Raw genomic sequence first — 18,878 nt, forward strand, 5'->3', positions numbered from 1 at the left:
AGTTTGTCGTCTTTGGATAAATGTCGTCATTATGAAAAACTAAAAACTCTCATGAACTATTAAAATCCTTGAAAAGGTATCTTTGAAGATGATAACTACTCTTAAATTTTTGTATAAATTTTAACTCTTGTTTTTCTAAAGAAATATAGAACTATAACAAAAAAGGTTTTATATCACTAGTGATTTTGAGATCTCAAATCTTTTGAAATGGCTTTATTTATTTTTAAAAGACAGAAAATCTTACAAAATAGTTTTTCATTAAAACAAACATTAGGATCATTTTAGTTATTTTTTGCATATTCTCTTTAATGTTCTCAGCCCAGTATTATCATTATATAAAATTCACATTAGCAAATGCATCATAAACAGAAGAATGGCGAAATTGGAATACGAATCAGTCACATTTTTTATTAACTATGCATAAATGTATATATTCCCTAGTTGGAACAAATAAAATGATGATTTTCGTTTTAATTCACTGAAAACTTGTCAATAGGATTGTGTGAAAGAAGCAATTATCCTTCACTAAGCTGTTTCAAGTACAAATATTATTGATGAAACATACGAATGTTTCATTCATTTCAACGACAATTACTAGTTTTCATTTCTATCTTTCAAGAACTCTATCACATTAGTTTGCTTTTCGGTTTCAGACACTTTTTATTTTAGTTATTGTGGATGTACTTTTAACGGCAATGTTCTTAATTAACAAGTAATTATCTTTATCATAGATAATATATCATTAAGCTTCAGGATCATTATCAAATAACGTCGACTTTAAGGAAAACAAACACTCCATTATGTTGATATTCTGACAACTCTGAATAATGGCAACTGGAATCTTTCTCAGTTCTTATCTGTGTATCAAGTTAATATTTCCTTCTCTACTCACTCAATTGCAGTAAATTAATTATAAAAGCTGATTAGGAAAATGGAATTAATACCAATACCTGATCAAGTCATGGTTAAAGAATATATATATTAATAGTTATTGACTATCCAGTATCTACTTTTTTTAGAGAACACTGTAGATCTGATACGATCAGTGTGTATTTTAGATATTGGTTTTAATTCTTCTGAAATAAATATCGAAGTCCGTTGCGTATCAAGATTTATCAGCTGTCAGTTGAATTCAAATTCAAAACAAAATTCAGCAGCTTTGTTCTATACTCTTAGTTTGCAATTATGTTTGGATCCAAGCACAATGACAGTTGTATTAATTCTGTAATTATGAAGAAAATCTATAAAAATTAATTAAAAGCGTATCTGCAGACGTATTATTTTCAGTAGCTGCGAATTGAAGATCAAATGATGATAAAACAGCTGTAAACACGTAATCTGAAATGTTATTTACCATAGTGAGTTATTCATCTAAACAAATTAACGTGTATGTTGTAAGCTGTCACGTTACACTAAGAAGCCTGGCATGGCCTGGTAGTTATGGTACTCAACTCGCAATCTATGGATCGAGGATTCAAATCCCAACATCGAACATGCTCGCTCTTTCAGCCTTGAGGGCGTTATAATGTGATGATCAATTCCATTGTTTGTTTGTAAAAAAGTAGCCCAAGAGCTAGATGTGAGTGGTGTTGACTAAGTGCCTTCCCTCTAGTTTATCACTTCGAAACTGCTAGTAGATATACCCTTCGTGTAGCTTTGCGCCAAATTCAATAAGCAAACAAACAGTCACTAAAGATTAAATTAAATTAATTTAATAAAGTCACGTTCATCTCCAGTAATAAACATGAGATGTTTGAGTTTTATCAAAGGCTTCTCTAGAAGGTAACTTAAAACATGCAGTGATCCTCGTACGTCGTCTACATTTTGCTTTTATTCAGTGTGTTCATTAAGTTATTAATAAAAGAGCACGTACCCAAAGTGTATTGAATTTCTGGTTAGTTTAATAATTACCATTTTACTTTTCATGACTTTTTTTCTTTCTAAAAATATGATTCTGTTAATCTTTCTTGTAGTTCAGTTGTCACTAGTTTGTCAATTATACCTGTCACCGAGAAAAAGATTCCCATGAAAACAAACACTAGGATCCCATTCTTGTGTGGAATCGAATTTCAAACAGAAAGAAACGTGGTACACCAAGACAAGAGAGCACGCTTTGTAATTGTCCAATTAATTCCCTTTGTGATGAAAGTACATTGAAAACTATTACTGTCATGGGCATTATACATGATATTTTTATCATAACATCTACGAACTGGTGGGTGAAAGAAAATTTCTCAACTATCTTAAACTGAATCACGTTAAATAAAGAGAAGGAAAATATTTCTTAAACAGCCTATTATTGAAGCACCGCCAGAAAGTACCCTTGAAGTATCATAATCTCGTTCTCAGTAATATTTCAAAAAACAAGACTTAAATATGGTATTTCTCAACCATGATAAAATTATAATCAGTTCTGGAGAGCTTAAGCCAATCTTCTCGTAGAGTTTATTCCTGTTCAAAATGGTTTTCTTCATCAATCGGTCAAGGAACCTATTAAAAACAGTGCCATTTTAGATTTATTATTAACTTATAATATAGAAATGTTTGAAAGGATGAAAATTGGGGAAATCTGGGTGCAAGTGATCATTGTTCTATTACGTTCGATGTTTTGCTGCAAATGGAGATCAACAATAATGTTATTTTGGTTACAAATTTCAAAATGCAAATTTTGAAGGGATGTGACAAGAATTATCTGTTGTGAATTGGGCAGCTGAATTATTTAGAGACACTGATCAGATGTGGAAAATTTTAAAGTATTCAAGATAAACATATTTTTTATAGAAAGAAAAGGGTAGCTGCAAGTAAAAACCAGTAAAAACATCCCATATTTAATAAATTTGAATTGAATGGTATGACGGTACATTTAAAATATTATAGAAGATCAAGGAAGCTGGTCAAACAAGAAATTAGGACATCAAAAAGGATGTATGAAAAAAGGTTGGCTAAAAATGTAAAAATTAACAGTAAGTAATATATTTAAATACATTAAGGGTAAACAAAATGTTAGGATGGAGAAGGACCTTTGAGGGATGATAAAGGAAGGCTTTATCTCATGATTATGAGATAACTGATTTATTAAATTCTACTTTGTCTTCAGTTTTATTAATGAAGATTTATTCAATATTCCTCATCTTGAACAGATGATAAATGGAAACAAGATCGAACAAGGTGATCACATTAATTCTGAGCTTTTTAAGAAAAATTGAAAAGTTAGTAAACGATAAGGCTCCTGGCCAGTTAATATTTCTACAAGAGTTTTTATGAAGGTTAAGGATTGGATATGTGAGCCACTTGCTATAATTTTTGTAAGTCTTTGAATAGTGGACAGGTGCCAGAGGATTGGAAGTTGGCTAATGCTACTCCTCTTTTCAAGTGAAGTGATAAAAATTGTTCCAGGAGTTTTAAGCCTATTAGTTTTGAAAAGAAAGTCTGATAAAAGATGGTTTGCAAAGTCATTTAAGAAAATTTAGAATTTTATTGGATAGTAAACATGGTTTCACTAGGGGAAAATATTGCCTTACAAATCTTTTGACATTCTTTGAAAAGGTTACTGTTTATGTATATGAGGGTAAGGGTATAGATTTGGTGTATCTGGATTTTCAGACAGCCTTTGACAAGGTGCCACATCAAAAGCTGGTTAAAAAACTGTCTCTAAAGGTATGTGGGATAAGTTAGCAAATTGGATAGAAGAGTGGCTGGATGGAAGAAAGAAGAGGGTTATTATAAATGGAGTTCAGTCAAACTGGATTAATGTCACAAATAGGGTACCTCGGTGCTCAGTCTTAAGACCTTTGCTCTTTTTTATTTACATCACTGACATAGATAAAAGAATGATCAATAAATTACTTAAATTTGCTGATGATATTATGGTCTTGGGTGTTACTGGCTGTGAGGAAAATGCTGCTTCTTTTCAAAAAGATTTAGATAATTTAGTGAGTTGAGCGAATAACTGGTAGATGGGTGTTAATTATAATAAGTGCAAGATATTTCATGAGGGTTATCATAACTTGAATTATAAGTATAATTTGGGTGGGAATAGCCTTAACAATGCTATGAAAGTAAATGTTCTTGGTGTAGTGGTTAATTAGTCTCATAAGCCATCTAAGCAGTGTGCTGTTGCTAGTGGTAGAGCAAATAAGAGTTTAGGTTGTATCTACAAAAATATTGAACACAAATCTAAAGAATTGGCAATTTTATTGTATAGGTCACTGGTTAGGCCACATTTTAAGTATTTTGTTCAGTTTTGGGCTCCTCACCTTAGGTAGGACATTGAATTGTTGGAAAGAAAAGGGTTCAGTTGAGGGTTATTAGAATGGTACCTGTTATGTAAGGTTTGTCATATTAAAAGAGTAAGATCTCTGAAATTGTTTTCTCTTGAAAAAAGAAGAGTTAGAGGGGATCTTATTGAGGTGTTTAAGATCTTAAAGGGAATTGATAGTTTTGATACATCATATTTTTTCATACTTAATGGCGAGAATAGTAGGACTAGAGGACACTAATATAGATGGACCAATAGGTCCCTTGTTGTCTCTAAGCTTTATGTTAAGCTACTATGGTTGTCCTAATGCTGTTTGTGGACTTAAATTGCTTAGAATACTTGGCTAGAAAATGAGAACTAATTGTAACTCCAAGCTTTGATATGATGTCATTCGATGATTTTCTTATTAACTTTTGAATGTTTAAAATATGAAATCTAACATTAAACCACCTGTCTGTGTATATTTGTAACATAATTCCACGTAAGTTACAAATAACTATATATAAGTTACAGATAACTCCATATAAGTTGAATATAAGTCCGTGTAAGTTAAACATACCTACATTTAAATTAAGTATAACTCCTTTGAATATAGTTGTTTAAACATTTGTTTAACAACAAGTAAAAGCTTGGAATGGTCTATTCTTTCATTGGGGGTGTGTTTGTGAGCCAGACTAGTTTTGGAGAATTCCACTCTTCATCAGTGACCCTATACACTATCACCAATGAAACCACACCAAGCCTTTATAGTAGTGAGGTACTAATGTTCAAACAACTCTATTCAAGTATGTACCAGCTGCCTAGTGTCGGCTAACAATACGAAGAATTCAATTGTGGCGGAATGTTACAAGTTCTTCAAATACTTATAGAATGATAGGTTTCTTTTTTGTGAGTGTAAAACACTTGAATACACCATTAAGTATAACTATGTTTAAGTTACATATTTCTGCCAACAATTTGGATAGAAATTATATATATATATATATATCATTGTTCTGTTAATGGTCGTAATTATTACCACATAAATGACCGTTCCTGCTACAAGTGTCTTTTGTCAACTGTAACACTATCACATGTGTCATATTTCTGTTGAGACTGTAAAATAAGCCATGTAAGTGAAATAGTTCTGTCTACAGTTCTAACAGTTACCTCATAAATAAGAAGTGCCTACAAGAAGATCAAGCCGATAATAAAAATAAAATGTTTATTTTACCTATATTCTTGGCTTTCTTTTTAAAATTAGTATTACCTACTAAAGAATCCATAACAAGAGCTCTTTACAGATATAATAATAACCACATAACTGTTTTTTGTGTGTGTGAACAATTGTAACAATAATCACATAAGTATAAAAGTGACCTATTTTTGTTTCCAATGTAAAACTAGCAACCTAACAATTGCCACATAAGTAATACGTTCCTGTCATGTATGTGAACATAGTTTATAAATAAAAGTAGAATTATTTGTCGCAAGAATGAACGAATTATTCGTACACTAAGCTTTCTAGCTTTGCCACACTTATTCTGGATCTTATGTTTTAGTTTAAAGTTATATCTCCTAATGCGGAGTTCCTGCCTTTGACGTATGCGTGCTTTCTATCTTCTAATAATCCATAACTGATAGTAGCATTGCACTGCAGTAAGATATTGTACCCCAATTCGATAGCTCTTTGAGTTCCTTTTTTAATTTTTAATTTACTTTTCACAGTATCCAAAGATCTAGGCAATTTCCCTTGGAACTGTCCATATTTATATACAATTGTCAGCACAACCTCTCTGATTTTTGCTGAAGCGTGTCCACCGAGATGACATGAAGGGTATCAGACCCCATTGAAGAGCTCTGCCCCCAGCAGTCCTCTTTTAACATATAGTCATTTAAAATGTTTATATTCTCTACATTGTGAGTCCCACTGATACGGAAATTTTATTTTTAAACTCCAAAACTAACTCTTTGCCCCATTTATGTACCCAAAATAAAAGAATCCTAGAAACGCCTGACTAAGATAGTAATAGCTCATAGTAATGAATGTTAATGCCTTTTAACTTTCTACGTCAATCGGAATAGCAAGAAATATTACTGGCTACACAGAGCACTTTGTTTATGTCATCTCACTGAATAAGTATTGTTTCTATCGTCTCATCGAATAGTTTTTATTCCTGTCTTCTCGGTAAGTAGACATTTTTTTTCTTCCACTCATTGAATATTCTTATATAGTCACAACGACTTCTCGCCTTCTTACTCTTTTATTATTTATTAAGAGATTATATTAAAAAAATCAATAATCTTCAGCCACTGAAACATTCATGTTGCTATTGTGGCATGTATATAATTTGTTTATAGCCACTGTTTGAATAAAGTAATAACCTATATTGTTTTTCTCCTTAAGTCACCGAAATTACTAGACGTAGCGAAGGGAAAAAGGAAGGATACATCCTCGGACCTACTACGAGAAATTGATGAGCTTTGGTATCATTTGCTTTTAAGCGGTAAGGAAATCTAAGTAAAAAATAAAATAATGAAATAAAACATTTTATTTTGTTTTGTTTGTATTTAGTTTATTTCTGCTCCTTCCACGTTTCATTAAAGCTAGTTGTTTTATTTACTCGACTTGTATTTGATGGGATTAATCTTTACTGAGATGTCACTATGTGTGTGAAACGGAGAGTTTGTAAGTTCAGCTTATGTGCATATAAATTTCAAATGTATTGTTGAGGTTAGAAATAGTAACTGTCATATCAAACAGTATGGAATCATGTAACTAATATAAGCATAATTATTTTGTGCATTAATATGATTTATTTCTCTCTTTTTTTGTGGTATTTCAAGGAGATTACAAAAAACTGAAACAAGATGCAATCTGCAACTTCGAGTTTCTGCTATCCGCCGTCAGGGGCGCCTCAATCGGATACTTGAGAAATATTCTGGAGTTTGTTAGATGTCAGGTAAGACACATTACGTGAAAGGATGTGTGCAAACTAAAACTTGAAACTTTTCACTTTAGTCAGTCTTATGGATTTAAAACTTTAAACTGTAAGGTTTGAACTTGTTGTGACTGCTGAGGAAAAATAAAGTAAGCTTGATATATCGGTGTTTATAAAAATTAGTTTATAAGTAATCTTTCTGAATTAGTTTCATTTTTATTAAATCAAACATATTTAGTATAAAACGTTCTAATGGGAACGTGATGAATCTTCACCAAGTTATACTTCACATATTTGATATAAAAATTGCGCAAGCTACTTATTTTATTTGGATAAAGAGATAGATATTTAATATGATTTTGGCAATTCATTAGTTAACGTAAAGATTGGCCTTACATAGATCATTTCTATTCTTTGAAAACAAAGTTAAAAAGGAAATATGTATATATTTCCTATAAGCCTTTTATCTACTTCTATCCTAAAATGTCATACATGTCACTTAATATCACTTTCCAATTTTGTTGCCACAATCCAACCGATCTGTCTTTTATTGCATTCGTTATTAAATTATTTAGCGTAGGACTTAGTGAAGCGTATGTAGAAATCAAAAACTAGATATATTAAATGCGGCTCGCGTTATCGATTAATATCGAGTTTGTTTTGTTTTTCTCCGACACTGATTTACCATAAAAGATTTAACTACTGACGAGAAACTTGTCTTATAGGTTTCCAAAGCCACCACGAGTCATAAATCTCGTAATGTCAGAGATTTCTATTTTGATCTTAGTTCCTTGACTGGGAAGTGGAGTTGCTCTACAACATGACAAAACAGTCTGTTGATGTTCTAAGCCAAGACCCCCAACAACTTGCTACCGAAATACTCAACTGGCTCAGACCTTTCAAAGGTAATATGTTCTGATCAAATTACATTACGCCATCTAAAGAGATTCTGTTTATTTGATCAAAGTGGGAGGTATAACCACAAATTTTCATCATAACCTTTATCTCATGATATCATAAACAGGAAATGGTGACTTTACATGTAAGCGGATTACTTTTATATGTGTTTCTGTCATATCAGTTAACAGGCTTAGTGATTCGTAGGTACGGTAAAATCTACACATATATTGTCCTTAAATCTCACGTTATCGATCTTGTGCTATTCTATAATTCATAAACATGCGTATAATAAACGAGCTAAGGATAAAACTGAAATATACGAAAAAAGCATAAAAGCATAAATAGCATAAAACAAAATACGTATGATTTTAGGACAGAGGTTCTACTACGTCTTCGTCTCCCCTGTACGTTTGTTCAATTGAAAATAATATAATATAATTTAGACAAGCAATTAATGTGGCTTGCTCAGAAAGCCGTAGTCCTCTTCAAGCTCAAATGAACGCGGTTTTGAAATTATTAAAATAAATGACTTTATGTGTGAGTTACTGGCTGATTTACACGGTAGACATTTACAAATACGAACACTAAATCAAGGAAGATTTTTAGTGCTAAAATCTTAAATGTTTCTCTTCAAAAACCTCACATGCACTACGCAGATGCTCGGTGTAATTGGTGATTTGATAAGTAATGCGTCGATCATTTTGAAGTACAAAGTTTGAGTGTGCTGTATTAAAAAAATTTTGGATCCTCACCATGTCCGGTCATTCTCTGTCTGACGACCGTGCATCTTGAAAATAGTTTGCAGCTTAGTTTCTGCTGCACACGACTCCGTCGCAAGGCTGCAATGCCCAAAGCACACTATTCCTCTATACTCGTTTTCCATAGTCCATCTAGAGTACGAGGATGACAGTTTCCTAGATCCCATTTAAATAATCCTTGGGTGTTACGCCTCTCAACATGACCGAAATGTCGTGGAAACAGCTTGTGTGCACATGACTTGTGTTGCTTTTCCAGACAGAAATCGTTCTTGATTGTGTTGAGTACTGTTTTCTAGAGCATTTACATGGCTTTTTCCACTGACCATTGTGTTTGCAGAATCTCACCTATTACAAGACGCCGCACTTTCCTTAAAACAGCTGTGGTACAATTTGTTGTGGCTCTCTTTCTACGTGGTCCTGGTGCCTCAAATTTATCTATATTTCTTTGTTTCCCAATGTCATTAAGTACAAGTTATATCCCTGTCTTGAAAATTCTAAGTCTTCTGTCTAAAAATATTTTTATGATCTGAGTATGTGGATGTCTTTCTTCGGAAAGGGCTGTTAAATACTCTTCCCAAACTTTCTCAATTTTCGGTGGCATCACATTACCTATGAAACACCAAGCAATGGGAAAATATAGTTATATTTTGTCCAACCACAACTATATATCGATTGTGAGTGCCAAGTGACTTGCTGATTTGTATATTCAAAACCATTTTGATGTATCGTAACATGGAATTATAATAGTTGGAGGAAGAATTGAGGAATATGGTTAGTACAGTCTTGACTTGCATGTTTTATAACAAATAAGATCATTATTATTATTATTAAGATGAAATACAGATAAACTTGGTGCTGTCAAACTGAGAAATGCATATTATATTCAACATCTACATGTATAATTTGTATAATTACACAAGATCTGTGGATATCATGAAATATTTAATAGAACAGCCAATAATTTTATCAGACACCTGTAAACAGATGTGCTATTCAACATTTCACCTATCACAGCAAACTCTTACCAACATCAAATTTCACAAATAGCGTCTGTAGCCTTATATCAGTTCATATTACACATTCAGTACTTGGTTGGTCCCCCTCATACTCAAATAACCTCCGCAAGGCGACGTGGCATGCTGTCGATGAGGTTATTGGTGTAATCCACCGTGATTTCATTCCAACCTGTCACTAGAAGGCGCTGCAACTCTGCTACAGTAGCTGGTTTATGGTCGTGGTTAGCGATTTTTCGGCTTAATTCTGCTCAACAGTTCTTAATAGGATTAAAATCTAGAGATTTCGCTGGTCATAGCAGTCGACCTGGACATGTTAACCTGATCAAAACACGGTCATCTCGGGTAGTATTTTTTCGGCATTTACCAATATGTTTTCCTGGAACAACGTATTCTGTAGTCTGATGATGTTTCAGAATACCCTACTGTTCTGGCAATGTCCGTTTGCTTCATACAATTTCTGGACAGTCCAACAATTTGACGCCTCATAACTTCTGGCACGTGACGAGGCATGACTTTACACCAAGTACAGATAAATTGTCTGAACAAAACGTTGATCAGTTTCGAAAAATATTATACCAAAATCACATTCTTTTATACAAAACAGGTATGTATAAGTATCTTGACGAATAAATGCTCAAAACAACTTATATAGACCAGAATAACAACTCGTACATGTTTGTCGGATCATACGCTACCTTCTCTGTTACTACTCGGACATTTACTCCATACATGTAGACAATATCATCAACATATAACGGAATGTAAACATTTTGACCAAAATTGTAACTATCTCAGTTACTCTAGCTACAGTTAGGTGCATTTACTCAAGGTGTTGCTCTTCAGTTTACTCGCCACAATCCTGAGTACTTCACAGACCAAACCTCCAGTAAACAGTTATATCACATCAAAATTCAGTAATGAGTTTGACACGTCTATCTGGATTTCACTTGGTGTCTTTTTCAATGGGGTCAGGATTTAATCTAAATGCTGCCTTAGTTAGTAAACAGATGAGTCAATGAAACACTTGGAAGTCGTTTTCTTATTAGTGAAGTTTGAAGAGATCATAAATTTGCGAAACTATGCTATGGCTTGGTTTTAGATACTTCCAGACTCCATTACCTAACTGTCCAATCACGTTCTTATAAATAATAATTTTCTCTTTTCAGAACACATTCAATTGATGATTTCATTCTCTTGTGAGTTGGATATGCTTATAGTTCTTTTTTAAATGTCTTTATGTTATTTTGGTAATCTATCATATTTCAAGATAAAAGTACAGTTGCTTTTGTCAGCAGACAAAATCAAATGTATCTTTTCCTCTTGATTAAGAAGCTCTGGTAGAGTTTCTGTAGTTTTTTTTATTATTATTTTTTAACACCAATTCCAAACTAAAGTTGTAAGGAAAACGTGTTTGTTAAAACATTTACAAAAAATATCTTATTTTCTGTTCGTGATACACCTTTTTCATGTCTTGTAGTTTGTTTTGCTAAAATATATATTTTCAACAAAACTCTCCGTGAGAATGTTATCTGTAAAGAACAGGTTCAAGTGACTTAGTAGAAATATATTTGTGTCTTAGCCATCATTTTCTATATTTTCAGAACTGGATCAAATCTTTTAAGACTATTCTTTGAAAAACCAGATACTGTTGTTGTGGTTAATATTTTAGTGACAATCTATACAATGGGCTATCTACGCTCTGTATATCGCAGGGAATCGAACCTTGGATTTTTGTATAAGAGATACTGCAATCTCATATTTCTGTCGCCATAATAAAACATTGAGATTTGAATTTAAAATCATTTTCATCAACCTCAATTACTGTAATTTTTATGATATAAAAGTGATAACAAATATGACATATTTAATACGTTTATGGCTTAAGAATATGTCACAGTCCTTTCCTAGGAAGAATATTTATACAGCATAGTAGTTAACCGACTTAGAAGTAAAGAAAACAACATTTTGAAAAAGAAAACCTTTAGTGTTCTCCATGAGAACGAAGAACTCCACAACCAATTGCTTAATGAAGGCTGTAGTTTTGAAAAAGATTCTTCTGACTACGAAAGTGTTGTTGCCATGAAGTTGGGCACACCGTCTGGTACCATAAAAAAAAAGAAAAAAAAACATTGACTTTGATGAAGACTCAAAAACCAGAGGCTCACAAGCTTCCAGTCACACCTCAAAGTCATCGACTGTTTTCATGAGGAATACGACAAAAGCAAGTGGAATTATAACAATCACACTCAACCACGTATCTGTCAACTCTTTCAATGCAGCCCATATACAATAGAGGATCTGTGGAAAATTGTCAAAGTATGCGATCTGCAATTACCTTCGCCATCCTTCACAAAATCTTGTTGCATTGGAAACTGAGGTGTGAGGCAGTAGTGCATAATCATTACTATCAGAATGAACATGGTGCATAATGAAGAAAGTGTTTCCAATTGCAACTCATAACTTGGAAACTCGTCCCTATAAAATGCAATTAAAACACTCAATAACTGTCTGCATCTCTACTCCGAAACATTCTATGAATGTTTCTTGAAGTAAAAAAATCTATATTCTTTCCATAAAAAGCTGTATCATTCTGGCGAATCAACTGCTGTTCTAGAATCCATAAGCACAGCCATTAACCATTAACTTACCAATGATATTTATCATGTTTTGTTATTGTGGTTTTAGCGCAAAGCTACTGAATGGGCTATATGCACTCTGTCTACCGCGGAGAATCGAACCTCGGACTTTAGTGTTGTAAGTCCATAAACTTACCAGGGGACATCATGCTTTTAATGTAACAAATCTAAAAGCCTCAAATACAGTTTAAACTTCGCATCAAAATGTGAAATGTATAGTAGCAATAGCTGTTGATCTCAGAGAAGACGCTGTCTTAAAATTGTATTTTGAGCGCTCTCACAGTCAATCAGACGAGTATTCAATGAATACTTAAGTTAAAATATTCTTCAGACCATGCCATCTGAAGACCCTTTTTCCAACAAGAACTAGCAGGACAACTAGCAACAGTAGCAACCACAATGACAACAGGAACTTGAATAAACTAACTCTAGACTTACCCAAATTACCTCGACAGGAATGTTTTAAGAAATGTTTTAACGAAAATAAAACAGATAAGACAAGCTTGCCCATTTACAAACAAACCTTTTAAACTTATTACAGTAATAAAATTCAGAGAAACCAAGCAGAAGGAACCGTTCCAGTGCATAACTGTCAGTGTAGTACTGAAAGCAAGACGACTTAACAAGATGTACAAAATACAAAGCATGTACTATATATAATGTTTGAAAACAAGTGTAGATATTGTTTTACAAAAAGATGTTTCAGTAGACAACAGAAAACTTGACTTCAGTCCATCTGTTCATTTTCAGAACTAATCATATTCCAGAAATCACATAGTTCAACCTTAGATTCAAAAGTTTGACTGTCCAGAGGTCCAGTAGTTTCAGCTTTTAACTACCCCCACTGAATAAACCTCAAATCGCTTTGACACTATTGTCCAACCATTGATTACTTCTCTACCTGCATGTGTACTTACAGTCTCTTAAGACATTTCGACTATCATGTATAGACACTATTGACACTATTGTCCAACGACTATCATGTATAGACACTATTGACACTATTGTCCAACCATTGATTACTTCTCTACCTGCATGTGTACTTACAGTCTCTTAAGACATTTCGACTATAGTAACGCTGTAATTTACACTGACAATGTGATTATTCAGTCTCTGTATACTGATATATCTTACGATGTTGGAACTCAAACCCTTGCTTAACTAAAGAAGCCACCTGTATCCCTCCTTAGATAAATCGTTTATTTAATACTGACTTTGAACACACGTCAGTATAATTGACACACATACTAACCTTTACAACGGGTCGCCATGGACTACTAAAACGAAACCACCTAGACAAAGTATTTTGTCAAATACAAATATATAGCACTAACTTAAAGAAAAAACACACAAAAACCGGCGTTTTTCTCCACAATGAAAGGTAATTGACTGTAGTTAATAATAAAAAAATTACATTTCATTGTCGCGCAAAATGGCAGTTTTGTGTTTTTTATTCTTAATATAGCAGTACAGTGTGTCCAATCATACAACAGCAACCCCAAATAATCTGATCTCTTACACAAGCTTACAGGCAACATTCTAAGTTTTACTCTTAATATAGCAGTACAGTGTGTCCGAATTATACAACAGTAATCCCAAATAACCTGATCTCTTAAACAACCTTACAGGCAACATTCTAAGATTTTTCAGCGGAACTAAAGGTTGAATATTTCGATAGTAGTGTTCATTTTTATCATATATTACTCAAATATTCCTTCTATATTTTCAATAAGAGTACGCCCTTGTTTTGTACATCAGTATTAACAGTTACTAGGTTTTGGATGATTACGGTGTTGCAACACTGATCCAAAATTTAATTTCAGCGAAATTACTGGTTTATTTATGGAGCAGAACTCTTCACAGTAACATTATCAACAAGGAAAAATTCGATACGTTTGAATCATTTTCCGCCTCAGTAATAAACCATAAACTGATATAATTTGTAACGAACATCCTCTCATACTATGTATTCAATGACAGAAATCAGTAATATTGCCCAACGCAATTAGCTCCTGTTAAATGAGACCGCTTATCCTACAACATCGTTACGTCACAAAAATAATATGTGCAATTAGTTAACACGGATTATATTAATGTATATAATAGCTTCCAAATACTATTTTTAGTTGCCGTTTTATTCAGCTGAGCTGATCAGTTCTTTTACTGAGCAAAGTGCAGATACATGTCACAAATTGAATTTTCTCCTCAAATCTTATGTTAGCACATTTCATACGTGAAATTAGTTTTATTTTAAATAATCAGGGGCACAGTAAGCAGATTTACATTGGTGGGGCAGGGAACCATTATTATTATTATTATTTGTTTTAATCTTAGTACATGTTTACCACTTCTGAGTGTCACTAAAGTCAGAAATAAGTCTGTGTCTATTGATACTTTTCTGCACATGCACATTGGAGTGTAAATATTAGAAAAATGTGTTTTGCCATAGCTTAATTCTACTTATATAACGCAAAGTAATCACTTTAAAATTTCTATTTCTATTTGTTATTTTTTAAAAGTTGAATACCTTTACTAATTATTATCGATAAAAATTCAAACTTAAATTGAACAACTATTATATTTCTATGATAAATGTTTCACTGCGCATGTTTGCTTTTTATTACTTCTTGCGACACACCAAAAAATAAACTACGGCGTGATAAAAAAAATACAAGTGTTCTAACAACAGATCGTTGTTGACCAGTAAAAATGTATCCATATAATTTAAGCATTTTTATTTATTTATAACTAAATATTACACGTGTGTTTCAGTTTTTGTAGTTTGTAGGTCTATTAAATTCATAGCTGTGTATGTAATATTTTCTATACAATGAGCGCACACAACATACAAATTAACAAGAACTATTTGCAGTGTCATCGCTTGGTTCAAAAGTAATTTACAAAGGCAATACTTGACTGTCAGGTAATATTGATTTGATAAAATATACATCGTTCAGTAAGAAAATATTCAAAAGAACCTTTAGAAAAACCTTTATTGACTAAATTACTGAGGGGAGGGGGCATTTTCCTCGCCTGCCCTATCATTTTTGCCATTCTTGGTAATGGAATTCAGAAAGAAAAGAATTTGCACTTTCTCGTGTTTTAGAATGAACATATTTTATTCCAACATAATAATTGTCTGAAGCATGGGTTTGATATTAAGCGTTCGCAAAATAAAGAAATAAAGCTTCCTGTTAGAGACGTATCAAAAATATCCGATATATCTGAAAACACTGGAATATCAGATCTTTTTTCCTTCTTTTATTATTTTCTTCTACCAGTTTCGTGACTTCAAAGGTCACTCTTGAGGGAATAACTTTACTGAGAATCTATAATAAAAGCATTCAAATACCCCTTTTCAACTAAACATAAATAATCTAAATTAAATGCTTTTTGTTATAGATTCTCAGTAAAGTTACCTCCTAAAAAGTGACCTCTGAAGTCACGAAACCGGTAGAAGAAATAAATAAAAGAAAGAAAAAAAAAGGTCTGATATTCCAGTGTTTTCTTATTCGTATCAACAGGTGAATCTTAATAAAGATTTATATTTTCAAGATTCAGATAATATTGCCAGAAAGCGATATTACTTTTTAGCTCCTGGGTTTTGTAAAGTGATAATTATTTTGGCTATTTTTCAGGTTACTAATATTACGTATATAATATTTATTATTGCACGTTGATTTAAGCTGAACAGTTAAAAGTCGTTTTTTCTGTATTAAAATTAACAACATGTTTATAACTGTGTTTCACACCTCATTCAGTATTATCACAAAACGTTTACTTGATAGGCCTGATCAAACAGGTGGCTATATTACGTGCATCTAATGTTTGTTTCAATACATTTCCTTTCGAATTGCATTTTGATAATAGCCCTGAGGCCAAGCTTTAGATAGCGAACGTCATAAAAAGTTTTTTATAGTTGAAAACTCTTATCATAGGGCCTTTTAGAATATCTAAGTGTTCCTACTACTTGAGTCGGCCGCACTGCATCGATTTTTTAATCAAGATTTATTTCATAATATATTCACAGAAGTAAGCCGGAAACTGAGAACTCTTCAACACAAAGATTCTCTTACCTGCTATTCTTTGATAGTTCTTCTTAAACGATCTCCACGAATATCGTCCAACTTAAGTCTCTTCAGAACCCCTATGAGAAATTCAGCCTATCGTTCGGGGAGGCTTAGCGCTATAAATCGTCTTTCTGTGATAAAACTACACACCAGTTCCGGCGTAGCTGAACACAGCGGATTAAATACGTTTAAGTGTTTTACTAGAGATGGCTCACTATATCTTCTGGCGCACCGTTACAATGATTTTTTGTATGTCCTTTTAAACAGACCATGTACATTAAAGTAGAAAATTTTCATCAAAAGACCTTAACGTCACAAAAGAATGAAATACTAGAGTTTTCCTACAGAGTCGGTTTATCAATGTCGGATAGATAGATAGATAGATAGAAACGTACGTACATATACACACACACGTTTTATACAAAACAGTAATTTTCTATAGCCTTACATTTCCATGTATTTAACATGGTATACTTGTGTAAAATTGTGTTTTGAGTCTTTTCCGTTACATAATATTTCTTTCTAGCAGCATAGAAAAACCATGCAGTAAAAATTAAATTCCATGATTTGGAATTGTGAATCAAACACAACATTAGATAGGTTAAGCTCTAACTCAGTCTCTAATGCTGGTAATTTACACTGAAAATAAGGATAAAATATTACTAAAGAGACAATATTTTATTCCCAAATAGCAACTATTTGTAAAAATTTTATGCAATAGCCCTTCCTTACAACCACTGTGTTCTATCAGCCACAAATGTTCATTATGAAATGTTTTTAAATAATAATATGAGATTCAAGAAGATAAATAAATAGTTATTATTGCATAACATCGTTCAGTATTATTGGTTGCTGAACGAATAAATTTTGAAAAAAATTAGAAGGTCATTGAAGGTTTGTATGAAATATTATGCTGAATACAGACAAAATAGTAGAATGATCCAGTTATGCGAGTATTTACTATGGTAACTTTAATCTACTACAAGTTTAGGTATTATAGTTTACGTATTCGTTTCCTGACAGATGATACTTCAGAGTTGTTGGACACCCTCGTCAGCACTGCGTTGCGATGGTGCAACAGCAACTCCACCCCTATACTAGTTCCCCAAAATTCGTGGTTGACTTTAGCTCTGACTCCCCAGGTGACATCCATTACCTGTCCACACCCAATCTCACATATGGTTTCCACCCCAGATAGTCAGTACGTGCTGTGTAGCACACAAGAGAAACTGATTCATATGTATAATCTCCCTTCAAAGCAACTTGTCAAGACCTTCATGGGTTAGTAACCATTTTGCTCTTATTTTCTTACATCTATTGTATAAGTCAATGCTTTCAGGAAAAAAAAAAGTATAAAAAATTTATTTTATTTTTTTGGTAGAATTTTCTACTACATTGTTTCCGTAAACCATTAGCTAGTAGAATATCATTCTACAACGTAGAATTACTTCAAAGAATAAACTCGGAGGACACTTACAGCACTTTCTAACGATTTTAGTTTAACGTTTAAAGCACTTAGATGATAATATAATTACATCTGTTCGCTCCTAATGAGTTTCAAGTCGCGTAAGCCTGTTTTTTCTGTGTTTCTATACTAGAAATAAGTTTCTCTGTCAGTAAAAGGAAAATTATTCTTTAATAGGGCGTTTATAAACATTGTATTTTTTTCTGTTACGTAAGGACATAAAGCAACTATCACTTGCTTGCATATAACATTATCTGGGCGCTACCTGGTGAGTGGATCGGAAGATACTGATGTGATTATATGGGACGTAGAGCAAGGAACCATGAAACATCGGCTCAGGTATACTCAAAATCTAGTGTTGCAAAGATTATACAAATTTAACATTTGAAAAGTTTTTTGGTGTACAAAACTTGGAGATAGCTTTTATTAGTGTCTGGCGAAAAGCTTCAGCAGATATTTCCTTTGCAGCATCTCAACCAACAATTGGTCCAGTTATCAACACTATTTTCAAGTTTTGAACAAATCGACTTTCAATATCTACATATCTACATGTGCCGATGTTTCCGTTTATCAACGTTATATTTTAGGATCTGTACAAGAACTCAGCTAACAGATGTTTCCGCATATAAAAGCTATCTTCAAATTTAACATTCTACTGTGTTAGTTGTATCCTTCAAAAATCATTTTGTATAGATACCCTGTTATCTGTTTTCTCTAATTCGGTATTTTAGAGTTATTATCTACCTTTTCTACATTTGGTTCACTCCTCACAGAATTTTTTTTTCTTATTAGTTTTATTGTTTTATAGTTATGCACAAAGCTACACATGGGCTATCTTTGCTCTGCCCACCACG

At 32.8% G+C, this 18,878-nt stretch overlaps 1 pseudogene; it reads left to right on the forward strand.

Annotated features, from left to right (window-relative positions):
* The window catches only part of LOC106461391, a 150,999-nt pseudogene that overhangs the window by 106,108 nt on the left and 26,013 nt on the right, over positions 1-18,878 (forward strand).

The sequence above is a fragment of the Limulus polyphemus genome, unplaced genomic scaffold (genome assembly GCF_000517525.1).
Source record: "Limulus polyphemus unplaced genomic scaffold, Limulus_polyphemus-2.1.2 Scaffold950, whole genome shotgun sequence".
NCBI lineage: Eukaryota > Metazoa > Arthropoda > Merostomata > Xiphosura > Limulidae > Limulus > Limulus polyphemus.